Raw genomic sequence first — 15,199 nt, 5'->3', positions numbered from 1 at the left:
GGAAATAGAAAGGGCACATAGAGTATTGGCCTCTAAACCACAACCACAACAAAAACCAAGATCTATTGTAGTAAAATTCCTAAGATATACTACAAGAGAAAAGGTACTGGAGAAGACAATGGAAAAAGTAAGAGAGGGCAACAAACCACTGGAGTATAAAGGGCAAAAAATCTTCATTAATCCAGATATAAGTTTTGAACTCCTAAAGAAGAGAAAAGAGTTCAATACAGCAAAGGCGATTTTATGGAAGAAAGGGTATAAATTTATACTAAAGCATCCAGCGGTATTGAAAATATTTATTCCAGGACAACAAAACAGACTATTCTCGGATCCAGAAGAAGCACGAAAATTTGCAGAACAATTACAAAAATAGACTGAGGGAGGAAGACGAGTAATGAGAGTTAAAATGATCACGATTGATATGTATGTGGGTAAAGACAAAAATAGACTGAGGGATGAAGACGGGTAATGAGAGTAAAAATGATCACGATTGATATGTATGCGGGTAAAGAGGTATAAGAGTGAATAGAGACAATGTGCATACGTGAATGTATCTGTACTTAGTGGAAAATATAGATAGTATAGACAAGAATTAATAAGGGAAGGTAATGGAATAGAGAGAATAAGGAGGGAATTAAAAGAGTGACCTTTGTGACATATGAAAAGTGAAATCTCTTCTGGGGGGGGCAGGGTGGGGGGAAATAGCGGTCACTGCAAAATCAGTTGACACTTGCGAGTGGATTCGCAAATCCAAATGGAGAGGGGAGATGTGGTTGTCCGACAAGGGATAAAGGACAACTCAGGAGGGGAAGGGAAGATTGGGGATAAATAAGATAGAAATAGGAGAATAAGGAAAATGTTGGATGTTGTAGGAATGTTGTCTTATAAAGAGTTGAAAATAAGAAAACAGAAATGGAAAAGGAGGAAAGGTAATGATGGAAAAACGGAAAGAGAAGATAAACAAAATATAAAAGGGCTACGCTGAACTATATGACTTTAAATATTAATGGAATACATAACCAAATTAAAAGGAAGAAACTACTAAATTTAAATGAATAAATGTATTCCATTAGAAAAAAATAACATATAGTTTAAGAAATAATATTGAAATATTCGAACAAGTATAGGAGCCTTACATTAAATACAATAGCGAAAACCTACCGGGGACAAACATTACCTAAGTTGATGGAAGGAGAAGGAAAGAAAAGAATGGACTCAGTAGAATTTCTGGTGTATTTTTGTTGAATGACAACATTGTCTGACTGGCTTAATGCAACCTAGATTGTATACCTAAAATGGATGAGGGGGGGGTGGGGGGTTGGCTTGGGAGGAGGGGGGGGGGAGAAAAAGTCACTGTATATGTGTGAAAAAGAAATAGTGTATATCATGGCTAATGTGATTTATGGTGTGAAAAATAAAAAATTTTTAAAAAAAGAACAAAAGCACACCCATACTGTTCGACTGTCCTGCACTGTGGAGGGGGCTGTAGAACAGTCACCTTTATACAGGAGTCTGTGGGAAGGGCCAATGGGTGTGCCTGACCAGACAAATACATACAACAGTGCTTTACCACAGTGGTGAAATCATTGCTGTAAAAACTTGTATTTGCATAGATCCCTTTTCACAATTGGAAGTCCTAAAGAAATTCACAAATGCTGGAAATACTCAGTAGATCAGGCAGCATCTGTGGAAAAAATCATCTATTATTTTATGTCAGTGACCTTTCTTCAAAACCAGGGAAACCAAGAAACAAAACATGCTTGAAGTTGCAGAGAAGGGGACAGTTGAAGAAAGCCAAGAGAACATCTGAGATGAGGTGAAGTCCAAAAGGTACAATTCAGCTGTTGCAGGATGAGGGGGGGTGATGAAAATCTTTTCACCACATGGTTTAGAGGAGGCATCAATGGAAAGGGATGAAGGGAGAAAAGAAAACAATGTTAAAACTGTGAAATGCAAAAATATTGCAGCTGCAGGAAAGAGGAAAATAATGGAAAACACTGGAAATACTTAGCAGGACAGGTGACATTGATCAAGAGAAATTAGCATTATTGGCTCATGGCCATGCATCTGAATGCCTGGTAATAATACAAACTGGAAAGACTGGTTACCTGAAGTTCTTGATCACTGAGTACTTTGCCATTCCAATTTCTATTGAACTTCTTTGGAACAGTATACAAAGTCAAAGGCAGAGATCAGGGTTAGGGTTGGATAATTAAACATATTTTAATTAAAACTACTGTCACCCTCGTGGACTGAATGGAAGTGTCTTGCAAAGCAGTCACCCAGTCTGTGTTTGGTTAATATAAAAATCTGTAATCACAATCACACATGGCTGCTCTTCCAGCTGAATTATGAGCTCTTTTGTGAGAAAAAAATTCGGTCATTCACAGGCAATGAGAATGCTGAATGACCAAAGGAACTGCTCACACTAAACCACCCGAGACTTACATAGTCATGAAACCATATTTATTCATTTATTTATATTGATGTATTTACCTGCATATGTATTATTTGTCTGTATGTGCGATGTGTCTAGTTGTGTGCTGCGGGTTTTGCACCAAGGACTGAAGGACGCTGTTTCCTCGGGTTGAGCTTGTTCAAACAGATAACTACAAACTTTAGACTTGCCTTGACTTGAGAGTAGCACAAACTAGTTGGGAGTTTCAGGTTAGATTACATGCTTTGGTTTCTGCAATGAACACTGAACCTGTGTATTTTTGGACATAAATTTAAGAATATTACCACCAAAATGGTCTCCAATAACAAGCCTGAAAAGTGAAAGCAATATCAGCAATTGAACATTTGCCATAACCAGCAAAAACACGGAAAGATCCCTGAATGTGATCAATGCAACTTTGTATAAAAGTATTCCATCTCAGAAAATGTAATAAAAATGGATGCAGCTGAAAGCAAAAAAGATGAAGAGAGAGAGAGAGAGAAAAAAAGCTATGTTTTAGCTGCATCTGAAGTTCTACTACCTTGAACAATCAATATAAAATTTAATTGATGTTGCACCCATAGATTATGGGCTCTTGCAGGATGTGGAACTAAGATATATGCATATTCATATATTAATATATTCAAATTATAAGTACTTCATTTGGGTAATGATAATCTATATTATCAGGGTATATCATAACATAACTGACAAAAGGCAAAGGAGGAAAAACCCAACACCCAACCCCAACCAACCAATTTTCCCCTGCAACCGCTGCAACCGTGTCTGCCTGTCCCGCATCAGACTTGTCAGCCACAAACGAGCCTGCAGCTGACGTGGACTTTTTACCCCCTCCATAAATCTTCGTCCGCGAAGCCAAGCCAAAGAATTACTATATTTATGAAATCTTTGAATGATTTTTCTTTAAGTACAAAATAATAATTACAGGTGTATGACCTGAAGGGAAAGCATCCAGTGGACTAGGCAAATTTACGGAGACTACTGATCTGTTGTAAAGATCAATGGAGCAGGACTTTAAAAATTCAATAAAAAAGACATTGAGGCTATTTAAGCTTTTCCTAATGTGGCTATTAGTATCTGACCAGAAGTAAAAATTCATCAAAAGTGAGAAAGAAATGTAGTGGGACTTGGTAATCTTCAGATAAATTAAATTAGTGGGATAGCAAAAAGAAAGATGTCAATACTTTACAGACCAACTATTATATTGAATGCATACAAGTCAAAACAATGTTTAACAAATTACTCATCCCACAGAAAATCTATCAGCTAAACTAATAAGTAAAACCACTGAAATCTCTGCAAAATCTATTGTGAATACTAACACCAGTTTTCTGTGATGGCAGTAGAAGTAATCCTTTCTTGTTAGTTCCTAACAGCTGCACAGTTTCCCCAGAGATGCACTCAAAACATAACATGACAGGTAAAACTGCAATAAATGGTGTGTGAGCTTTTTTCTTTTGTAGAAGACCTAATGATGTCTTTGGCGCCATGACCAGATTGATAAAGGGTGATCCAATTCGTTTGGTAGCCCAGCAGATGTATCCTCTGCACCAAGGCTTCAATTTTCACATTCTGCAACTTACAGTGGCCATTGATAAGACTGCAAAGTTTTGAATTTATTGAGACACAATTCAGAGTCTGCACTGATTTTGTAGTGTCTCTGCATGTAAAATTGCACAGAAACAGGATGCCATATGCAGACAAGCTGGAAATTATAAGATCAATTATAGATGTTAAGAGAAAGAATTTTCATTCTGCACTTAGAATGATTTCAATGCAATTTAGGGGAGATATTACAACAGGAAAATGGGCCTGAAACCATTTGCCATTTGAAAATTAACCCATTGTTTTTTTGGTCCATCAGCTTCCAATGAGCTTGTTCATGTGTATGATAATGAGGGCCAGTGATACTTAAATCCAAGTTTCCTGCTGTTACCCTCGCAAATCACTCAAGGTAACTTAGGCTGAGAATTACAAGGTGCAGCTGTTGTTAGCAACTACTGAGACAAGCAGAAGTGAGACATTGTGGAACCTGAAGACTTTAAGTGAGCTTCACATCTCAGAAGCAGGTAGCTATTTATCTTGGCAGCTCTCATAAATTTTATTCCAGCATTCATTTCAAGAGGACTAAAATATAAAACCATGGATGTAATGCTGAACCATTACAAGGCATTGGTCAGATTGTGTTTGGAGTATTGTGAGCAGTTTGGGCCTCAGTCAAAGGATGTGCTGACGTTGGAGAGGATCCAGAGGAGGTTTACGAGAATGATCCCAAGGATGTAAGGGATAACTCATCTGGGATCAAAGGCCTACATTTTTCTTCAGTTAACTCCCATCTGGGAAAAGTATATCAACTATTTCTGCTCTATGGAAGAGGTAATCAAAATTCTTCTTTGTGGCAGATTTTTATAAGGGTCAGAATTCTCTGTGTACTTTCATATCCCCTGAGACCCAACCCATGAAAATGAGACAGGAGTCATAGAGGATGTAATCAGCTTGGTATCATTTGTCCAAAGTCAAGAGGCGGGTTTCTAGTGTAAATCTGGAAACTCTAGGAACACTGCCTTAGCACTAAAATCCTTTTAGTTTCTGAAACATTATTTGTGGGGGGAGGGAGTGGAGGATGAAGGGATACAAGGTCCACTCCGACTGTTAGGGGAACCAAAGAAATGTCTCCTTTCCTTCCTTTAAGTGGTGGTCAATTGAATTCACACACACCAAAGGGCTGGTTGCATGAGTTTCCTTTTAATCCCCCACTTCCTATTCCTTATTCTTCTTTGGACAGAGCCCATTCCTCCAGTCTCTGTAAAACACAAAATGCTGGAGAAGCTCAGCAGGTCAAACAATGTCCTTTTTGTAGCAAAGGTAAAAATACATAATGGAGGTTTTGGGCTTGAATCCTTCATCAAGGTTTGAGGGAATGCCAGCAGAGGTCCAAACAGAAAGGTGGGGGGGAGGGAGGGGGGTGACAAAGGCAGGATATGATAGGTAGAGAGAGGAGGGAGGGGACAGCAGCAATGAGGGGGAGGGGAGATGGCTAGGTAGGTAAGGGGGAAGGGAGGGGAGAACTGGAAAGACAGGAAAGGGGGAGGGGAGAGTTTAGCAGAAAGCAGAGAAGTCAATGTTAATGCCACCTGGCTGGAGAGTATAGCAGAAACCAGAGAAGTTAATTCCCCTGTCTCTGTAACTGCCTTCCTCCTGTGTATAGTAAATTGGGAGATAGCACAGGCATGAGGAGGTGTGACAGAGGCAGAACAACTTTTCGAATCTTTTGCTTCTTTATTGTAGGTGACATTGAAAAAGGGTTGGCATGCATATCTTTTGTGAAATGATTTTCAGTATAGTACAAAATATTCACAATAAATTGTAAAAGCAGGTTACACCTGAGTAGCAGAGGCTGAGGAAACATAATAATGATCTTCATGGTCAAATGTTTCCCATGGTCGGTGTAGCGCTATCAATTAGACCCGACAGACCAGAAGTCAAGATTAAAAGGCTTTCATCGCTATAAACTTATAGGCATCTCTTACATGCTGTTGGCCTGATTTCAAGATAGAACTGAGGGAGGGGGATTGAGTGGTACTGCCTTTATTAGGAATCCTGGAGGGGAAAGAGATACAGTATCAGGGGCAGGTCAACCAGTACAATGACTGTAATGCAGTGTTTCTCCATATTCACCCCTTCTTTTGAAACAAAGTCTGGTGGGATGAAGTGTCAGAGCCCATTCAGAGTCTATTTACATGCTCAGCCTGTCTGGTGGTTTCATCTGTCGAATTGACCGTCGCAGTACCAGCTGTGGTGTAACTGTTGGCTCCTGTGCAGTGCTCTGGGTGAGGGGTTGTGATTTGGATGGCTAAACAGAATCAGATGGGGCTAGATCGAGGGCAGATATGGGTTGGGGTTGGGAGGTGCAACTGGTGCCTATGGTGGGGTCAGATATCCAACCGTGTCCCTGGTAGACGTGGGGGAAGGAGGAGTGCTGATCGGTGGGGGGGTCCAGTGAGTGCTTCATTTGTGGGGGCTCCTGCATGTGCCAAGTCTCAGACAGAGTCAATGTCTCTCCGCCCATCCTGGTACCGCATGTAGACATACTGAGGATTCATATGGAGAAGGTGGACCTTCTCGACCAGGGGGTCTGCTTTATGGGTTCTGCTGGGTCTCCAGAGTAGCACAGCCAGACTGTTAGTGTGATTCCCAACACCAACGTCCTGGGGAAGGAGAATAATTTTTCATGCGAGGTAGCATTTATTGCAGTACAGAGGAGGGACCTGGTGGCATGGAGCACCTCTGGGAGGACCTCTTGCCACTAGGAGACAGGTGGCCCTTTTGACTTGAGGGCCAGAAGGACTGGCCTCCAACTGCTGCAGTTCTCCTTTTCACCTGGCCATTCCCTCAGGGGTTATAGCTGGTGGTCCTGCTCATGGCTATGCTTTTGGCCAGCAGATATTGGTGCAACTCCTTGCTCATGAATGAATGAGGTTCCCCCCCCCCCCCCCCCACCCCTGATCACTGTGGATATAGCTGGGGTAACATTAGAGAAATATATTAGAGGCACTGATCATGGAGGTAGTCCAAATCTTTTTTTTTTGCCTTGTAGGGGTATCAAAAACAAAAGGGCATAAGTTTTAAATGAGAGGGATGAGTCTTAAAGAGGATCTGAGAGGAAACTTTTCTTAACACAGAGAATGGTTGATATCTGGAATGGGCAGCTAGAGAAGATGAGCCTTTGGTCCACTTACTTGTGACTGTTCTCATTCTTTGGATGGTGACTGTTTATTTTAATTTGCAATTTAGACATACAACACAATAATAGACCTCTCCGGCCCATGAGCCCGTGCTGACCAAATACCCCAATTAACCTACCACCCCTGTACATTTTGAAGGGTGGGAGGAAACCCAGACAGACATGCGGAGAATGTACAAACTCCTTACAGACAGTGTTGGATTGAAGCCAGGTCATTGGTGCTGTTCTAGCATTGCACTAACCACCTCGGTAGTTGTGCCGCCGTGTCAAGACCAAAGGATTTACTGGACTTTTGCTTGCTCCAAAAATACCTTGTCTATGATACATTTGGATGATTTTCCTCTCTCCTGTTAGAGAAAGGAAACCCCATATTCAAAATGAATGCAATGTTAATTCGATAAACATAATAAAACCAAAGAGTTTCAATGTTTCTAAACTGCCATTTAAAAAAAATCTAAACTCCCTCTTGAGAATTCAGATGAGAACACTTTAAATAAAAATTTCTGTGTGGAATTTTCACATTCCCTTGTGACCATGGGGGTTATTCCTGAGCTTTCCAGTTTCCTCCCATATCCCTAAGTGCTGATTGATATGTTAATAAGCTACTGTAAATTACCCTGAGTGTAACTGGGTGGAGAGTTATAGAAGGTTACAGAGAAATAAATGCAGACAGAATGAGACCTAAATTGAATGGTCTTTTATGTGTAAGTAAGTACATGGAAAAGACATAATATATAAAATATAATTAAATTTGAAATCTTAATGGAAGACATGTACACTTATACAAACTTATGCACCTCATTGACCAGTACTGCGACTGGAATACGATACACTTGACACCATTCCCTCACTTTCCATTTCTCAAGGTGTCATATTTACTACTAGAAAACCCCCCTCCCTGCCCAGATTGTGCCTGCGGATAGGAGTTAACTGACAGCATTTGAGTTGGGAAATTGTGCATGTTTGCATCTATTAAAGTACTACTGATATTGATTAAAGTGTTTCTTGTTTTTCTGCAGACAACAAAACATGAGATGTCTGCAAAATATTGCTGATCACTTATGCCTCAAATGAAGGTGCTTCTAAAAGATGGGTAGGAAAGGAGAGTCTCCATCTTACTCCCTCTACCGGAGAGGTGGGCATTCAGCTTGGACAGATCAGAGTTAATCAGTTAAAGATGTATCTAATGCCCAAAGGATAAAGAAACTGATGAAGTAAAGTTTAATAGATGCAGGAAGTCTGCCAAATTAAGAGCAAACAGTCTTTCCTAAGACCATGAGCGAAGTATGCAGGTCATAAAGTTTACATCTTAACTAGGGCTACATGCTGATCTCTCAGAGAACAGCATGGTGTCAGCTCCATGTGCATTTTGTGATGCAGTAGGGCACATCCTACCATTGTCATTTCAAACCAGGCTTGTCATGTTTGAACTTAAAAAGCAGATCCTCATGCAAGCAGGGAATAAGGGTTTTATTGAGATAACTCATCACACTCAGCGTGACCTCACCACTGAAGGATGATATCTCTTTCTCAGAGCCGGCAGAGTACCAAAGGGTCAAATGGTTTTCTTCTGCACTTTCTCACTCTTTGTGAACATAACGGTTGAAACAAATCTTTCTGTGGGTTCCAAGGAACTGATGAGGACTCACACGGTATTCCACGAGTGGAAGCGGAGGTGGATGGGCAGGTAATTTGGGATCTCATGCAGTCCTTCAGGCATATTTGTTCCCAATTAATTGAATGCCTTCCTGAATGCTAGATCTCCATTTTGAGCAGTCACGAGCCAGGAGTCTCCGTGAGTTGGTGGGAAGGTTACATTCTTTCAAAGAGATTTGAGAATACCCTTTAATCAGTGCCTCTGCCCATGATCATCAGGACACAAATCAGGGAGTGATAAAAAATACTCTTCACTTGCCTGGATGAGTCCACCTTCAACATGCTCAAGGCTCAGAAGAATATAAGCAGGAGTAGGCCATCGGGTCCATCAAGCCTGCTCCACTATCAATAACAATCTGATCTGGCCATGGACTCAGCTCCACTGACCTACTTGTTCCCTACTATTCAAAAATGTATCCATTTGTGATCAGCTCAGGCCATCCAGAACAAAACAGCCTGCTGGATTGGAACCCCAGCCACAAACATTCTATTAACCATCTTCATGCCTTGGCTGCAATGTGTACAATGACAAAATTCATAGGAGTTACTCACCTAGATTGAACCATGTTACAAGGACTTTAGACTCATAAAAAAACCACTGTCTGCATGTCAATCTCTAAATCTTACCACAACTTGCCTTGGAAATATGTCACCTTTCCTTCATCACCGCTGGAAAGAAGTCCTAGAACTTCCAACCCAATAGCATTGTGAAAGTGCATTCATCAAAAAGACTCCAGTGGTTCAAAAAGTATGAACAGCAAATGCTGGCCTTTTTAGCAATGGCCAGAATCCAAAAGATAAATAATTTTTAAAAAACAGCTTGCTCATTTAAAATGGTGACAGTCAAGTCAACACTAGCTCTGTGTTAGAGCAGTGCAGCCAGTCCAAGTCCTCAACCCTCTCCTTTCAGGTACTTTTCCAACTCCCCTTTGAACACAACAATCGAATCTGACTCCCTTCCAGTCTTCAGCTATTCATATTTTTGGAAGAATGTTTACCTCATGAGACATACAGGAGACTGAAGATGTTGGAGAGTGTAGGACCAAAGGATACAACTTCAAGATAAAAGAACATCTCTTTGGAATAGAGATGAGGAAATATTTCTTCATTGCCATACTTTGGTGTGGAGGCCAAGTCAATGGGTAGACTTAAAGCAGTTGATAGGTTCTTTATTAATGAGAGCACCCAAAGCTATGGGAGAAGGCAGGGGAATGGGGTTAAAAGGAAAAATATATTATCCGTGATTCAAATGGCAGAGCAAACTCAATGGACCAAATAGGCCGATTCTGCTTCTGAGTCTTATGGTCTTATGAATGCTGGAATGTGAAGCCAAGCAGAATCTGCTTGGAAGAACTCAGCAGGTTAAGCCGCATCAAAAAGAATGGTAGACGTTTCAAGTCGAAACCCTTTATCAAGACTGGGGATGGAGATGAGAAGCAAGTGTAAAGCGAACAGGGTGCAAATGGTGGGGCAAGGGCCCTGTGTGGGATTGATGAACCATGCAGAGGTGAAACATGATGGACCTCACCAGTAGATGCCAGACAAAAAAGGGAGAGAGAGAGGCAAGAGAAACAAAAGAGTCAGGAGGACATGATGAGTCATACAGGGTGGAATCAGTGATTAGAAGACAAAAAGCTGCCAGTCTTTCTTAAGTCACTTTTATTTTGCCAAGTACCCTGGTTTTTGACTCCTCTGCCAATGGTAAACATCCTTCTTGAACTTCTCCGTTTATCCCATTCATCATTTTAAATTTTTCTATGAAATTCTGTCAAAACATCCTCTGTTCCAGGAAAAATAATCCCAGTTTCTCTTGTCTATCCTCATAAAGTCCTTCAGCCCTGGAAGTGTTTTACTAAATCTTTTCCACTTTCTCTCAAGTCTTTCTTAAAGTGTGATTCCAATTATATCCATGCCAGGTACTGCTGCTTGTGTCTTGAAATATTCATGTAAGAAAATGTTTAAGTCCACCCAGAGAAGATTATTTTTTTAGGACCATGTAGTTTACTAAGCAGTAATTGTAACTTAGTGTGTTACAGTAGAAGTCCAAAAATCCAGATGTCGGAAATCTAGAGCACCCGAGAATCCACATTTTACAAAAACTCTCAAACTTTTAAAATTCAGTGGGCTTTTGTGTGCATGCATAAGTGTCACAGATATACTGTGGCAACAAGTCATTGGGTAGATTTAAAGTGGAGGTTTAATTTAATTGTTGACTTTATTTTTCTTTAAAACTGCTCATTTTGATAAATGAAGTATTCTGTATGTGCTCATGAATAAACTATCAAAATTTTCCTGTTCATCTCTTCTTTGTTCCTCCTTTTAAATTTTGAATTTTAAAAGTACTGTCCAAGAATCTGGAAAATCTGAAAATCCGGATCGAACAGTCTGGATTTTCAGACTTCGACTATATTAAAAACTCACAAACCTCACGGATCAAACAAAAGATTTTTAAGATTCTTGAAAACTTAAAATCACACCAGTGCGAGTGATTCCAACTTGTGAAGAAATGTACTGTCATAACTGTTGCAGTATTTTTAGCTTGAATTTGCATGCATTATAATATTTAAATAAATATTCATAACATGGAGTTTATTGGAATTGCTTGCCCATTCCATGCCAACACATGAGGAAGAGAAGTGGATCTTTGTTTTATAATAAGCCTCTGTTTACTCACCACCAGTGGTCATGTCATTTATGACCTTTTTAATTGAGCATCTGTAGGCTATTTAAACTGGGATTGTCAGTTCTCCCAAATTGTCTGCAATGTTATTTAATTTAAATGAAATCTTCTGGAAATTACCAATCCATAAGGAAAAAAAGTTGGCATGAACATGGTGATCCCCTTTCTGTGCTGTAAGATTCTATGGCTCTACAAGTCATATAAGTTCAAATAAGTTCATCTGTCCATACATGGGTGATTGTGCAAACTCAGGACAGAATCAGGTTGATAAATTTGAGGTTTGGACTTCTGTGCCTGATCCAAGTGTCAGTGCATTCATATTGTTGCACCTGTGCAGGGATATCTACCTCACCCCTATGCCCCTTCCCTAGACTGCAATAAGGTGGGGTGAGGGCAGATTTTATGACCACAGAAGGCATTGTGAGTAGCTTGAGCTGCCTGTCCATTGTTTGTAGATTGGTCATAATGCAATTCCATCATGTGATGAAATTACACCTGGTGCAATATGACAAGTCATGAAACATCCAGGAATGGATCCAAACACAGATAGCAATCCTCATTTGGAAGGAAGAGATTTTAATGAAAATGAAGAGCTGAACAGCTGCCACCTGTTTCTTACCTGGCAAGAACTGTTAAAGGGCTCCAAACCCAATCCGTTCCTTCCTCCTTGTTCAGAAAGCTTACAATAGAAATCAAACGTATGGGTCCTCTCCATTTTAACTACAACGCCATGAATATTCTGTATTTGCTTTGGGGATAGCATTAAATTTATGTTCGTGCGAAATAGAAGACAGGTTCAAGTGCAGCCTTTTAAATTATTCTTGACTATACTATTATTCAGGTTCAATGTATGGGCCAACTCTATATTTGCAAATTACCAGAAATCACTAAATTGAGCAAAATTCTATAATCTTCACTGTGCAACGCAAAATTATTATTATTAATATTATACAGACTGCAAAAACATGGAACTGGCAAAGCATAGTCTTCAACATTAATTAAACAGCTGCAGTGCCATTTTAGAGACATACTAGGAAGAAGATTCATAGGTCTCTTGAATGTGTGAAGGAACAAAGGTGCCAGCATTAATGCCTGCCAAGTCTTACGTGATATAATAGAGGATGCCTGACATGTTGCATGTTACCATCCTATGCCACCTATGAGCAAGCCGTAATGATGTTGTAATGTAGGAACAGTCAATTTGTTTTTCTGAAAAGAGTATTAAACAGTTGGAAGAAATGAGAAACAAAAGGTATCAAGAATGTGGTTCACAAAAGTAAGGCTATTAGGGATATTCAGACAGTAGGTGGATTAAATCTTTTAATTTAAAATGCAGCTCACTATAAAATTGAAAGAGAAGGAACCTGAGAGAGTGAAGATATAAACTGAATAAAGAAAAATTATTTAAAAAATTAAGGAGAGCATATAAGATGACAGAAACAGACTGAAAAGGCTGGTCATTAAGATCCACCAAAAAAAGAACAAAAGGAAAGACCAGAGAATGAGAACAAAATCTAACATAAGAATCACAATAAAAAGAATCATTTGGCCAACCAGGTCTTCCTATTGTCAACAGAATGCAAAAAAACATGAGAATACTGCTTGGTTCGCTTCTAAACATCAACAAAAGCTAAAATTCACTCAATATCACCTTATTTTGAAGACCTTTCATCATCTTTATCAGTGGAAATGAAGGACACATTTCTCATCAGTAGCATTTCAATATAATTCGCACTTATAGGTAAAGGATTCTTGAATAGCAAGAACACAAGAAAATAGGAGCAAGAATAGATCGCCAGTTTCTCCTCAAGCCTGTCCCACCATTCATGGCTGGTCTGTATTTGCCTCCTTTCCATGATGCTCAGTTTCTTGATTGTTCAAATGTTTATTGATATCCACCTAAAATATTTAATGACCTGGCCTCAACAACCCTCAGAGGGAGAGAATTCCAGATTCCCTCCCCTCTGAGAGAAGCCTTGAAAAAAGCAGTATCGTAATGAAAACAACTCAGTTCACTAAGCATTTCTCGACCATTAAGTGCAGAATATATAAAAATTGAAAATTTTGGAAATGCATTCTGTCAAACAGCAATTGTAACCAGAAAATTAGCACATGGCCAAAATTTGTACAGTTTAGAAAATGAACTACATAACCACTTTTAAAAAATGTTTTGTATGAGAAATGCAATAGTGCTTCCCAGTTCCTAAAGAATGGGTCTTGTACAACTGGTTTCAAGCCATAAGACTTAGAACAAATCTAGAGATTCTGAAATTCAGCCCCAACAGCAGTGGCTCATGTGTTTCAGGATTAACAGAAAAGGCTCTATGACTCTATGACACTTCATGACTCTATCACCTTGTGGCCATATCTGTTAATCCTGAAACATATGAGCCTCTGTTGCTCTGAATGAACTTCAGGGCCTATAGGCCTGTTCTTGTCCTAAGGGCTTGAAACCAGTTATACGACCCATTCTTAGGGAACTGGGAAGCACTAATGCAATTCTCGTGCAAAGGATTGATGGAAATATGAGTGGCAGGGTGTATTATTTTGTCTGAAGTTACCAAAAATGTTGCCTGTAGCAATAAAAGTGTTCATCGTCTTACATTCTGCAGTATTGTGTGTCATGCAAGATTCATTTACAACTTACATAAGTATCAGTCACGTCAGAACATGGCAACACACCCACTAAGTCACAGCTGCAATGGGGAGAGAAAGCAGAGAGTCACATCTGTTTCCCTAAAACCCTGAAGCAAAAACAAATACAACAATCTGTGACACTTCTGATTTCCCAAGGGAAACAGGAAATCATTGAATGCATACATTTCATACCACGTCCTCATCTAGATCAGGCCAATCAGTAGAATTGAAAAAGACAACAATTAACAATGCAGTCAATGTGCTGTGCCAAAATTCACATCGTCTGTACATTCATAATGCACCAGATTTGTCCATCATTCCTTCATTCTCTCTCCACAATGACCTCTGATCAGCATGGTTCAAGGCTCAAGGGCCATTTTCCAGCTGTGCAGCATGTACCATTGCACAGGGTATGAGTCAGGCAGAGCTATGCATGGATCCAATGGAATGACAACACTGAGTACAATCAGCAAATTCTATTGTTCATTGGCTAACTCATTGTCATATTATATTAAATAGGAAGCCCATCTATGTTATCACAAAAAAATCTCTTGCGGAAGAAAGATAATAAAAGCATCTGACCAATTTGTGAGCCCTGGAGCTAGAAATTGCTTTATTAATATCTTAATGGCATTAAAACAGTTTTGTGAATTACCCAATGCTGTTAATCAAAGCCTCTCATCAAGATCTTTAATTGCTAAGTTCACAGAAGAGTGCTATCAGGGTTCATGCACAATGTTGTCCCCATGTTCCCTGCTGATTTTTGCAGGATTTGGGCAGCTGGCAATAGATACAATCACTGCATCCACCTCTTAATGGACACACAATTAATGCAAAAATCACTCCTAAGTGACAGAGGAGTATTGATACTGAATGACTGGTTGCTCCAGTGATGGGAAGGTGAAGGTAGCTGAGTGCTATCTGTAGCAGTTTAGAGAAAGACAGCACCTGCTGGTGAATTGTTCCTTGTCCATGGGCACTATGGAGACCTTAGGGGCTACAGATTGGAAGTTCACAAAAGATT

This window comes from Narcine bancroftii, chromosome 1 (genome assembly GCF_036971445.1).
Source record: "Narcine bancroftii isolate sNarBan1 chromosome 1, sNarBan1.hap1, whole genome shotgun sequence".
Classification (NCBI taxonomy): Eukaryota; Metazoa; Chordata; class Chondrichthyes; order Torpediniformes; family Narcinidae; genus Narcine; species Narcine bancroftii.
This window is presented reverse-complemented; position numbering follows the sequence as displayed.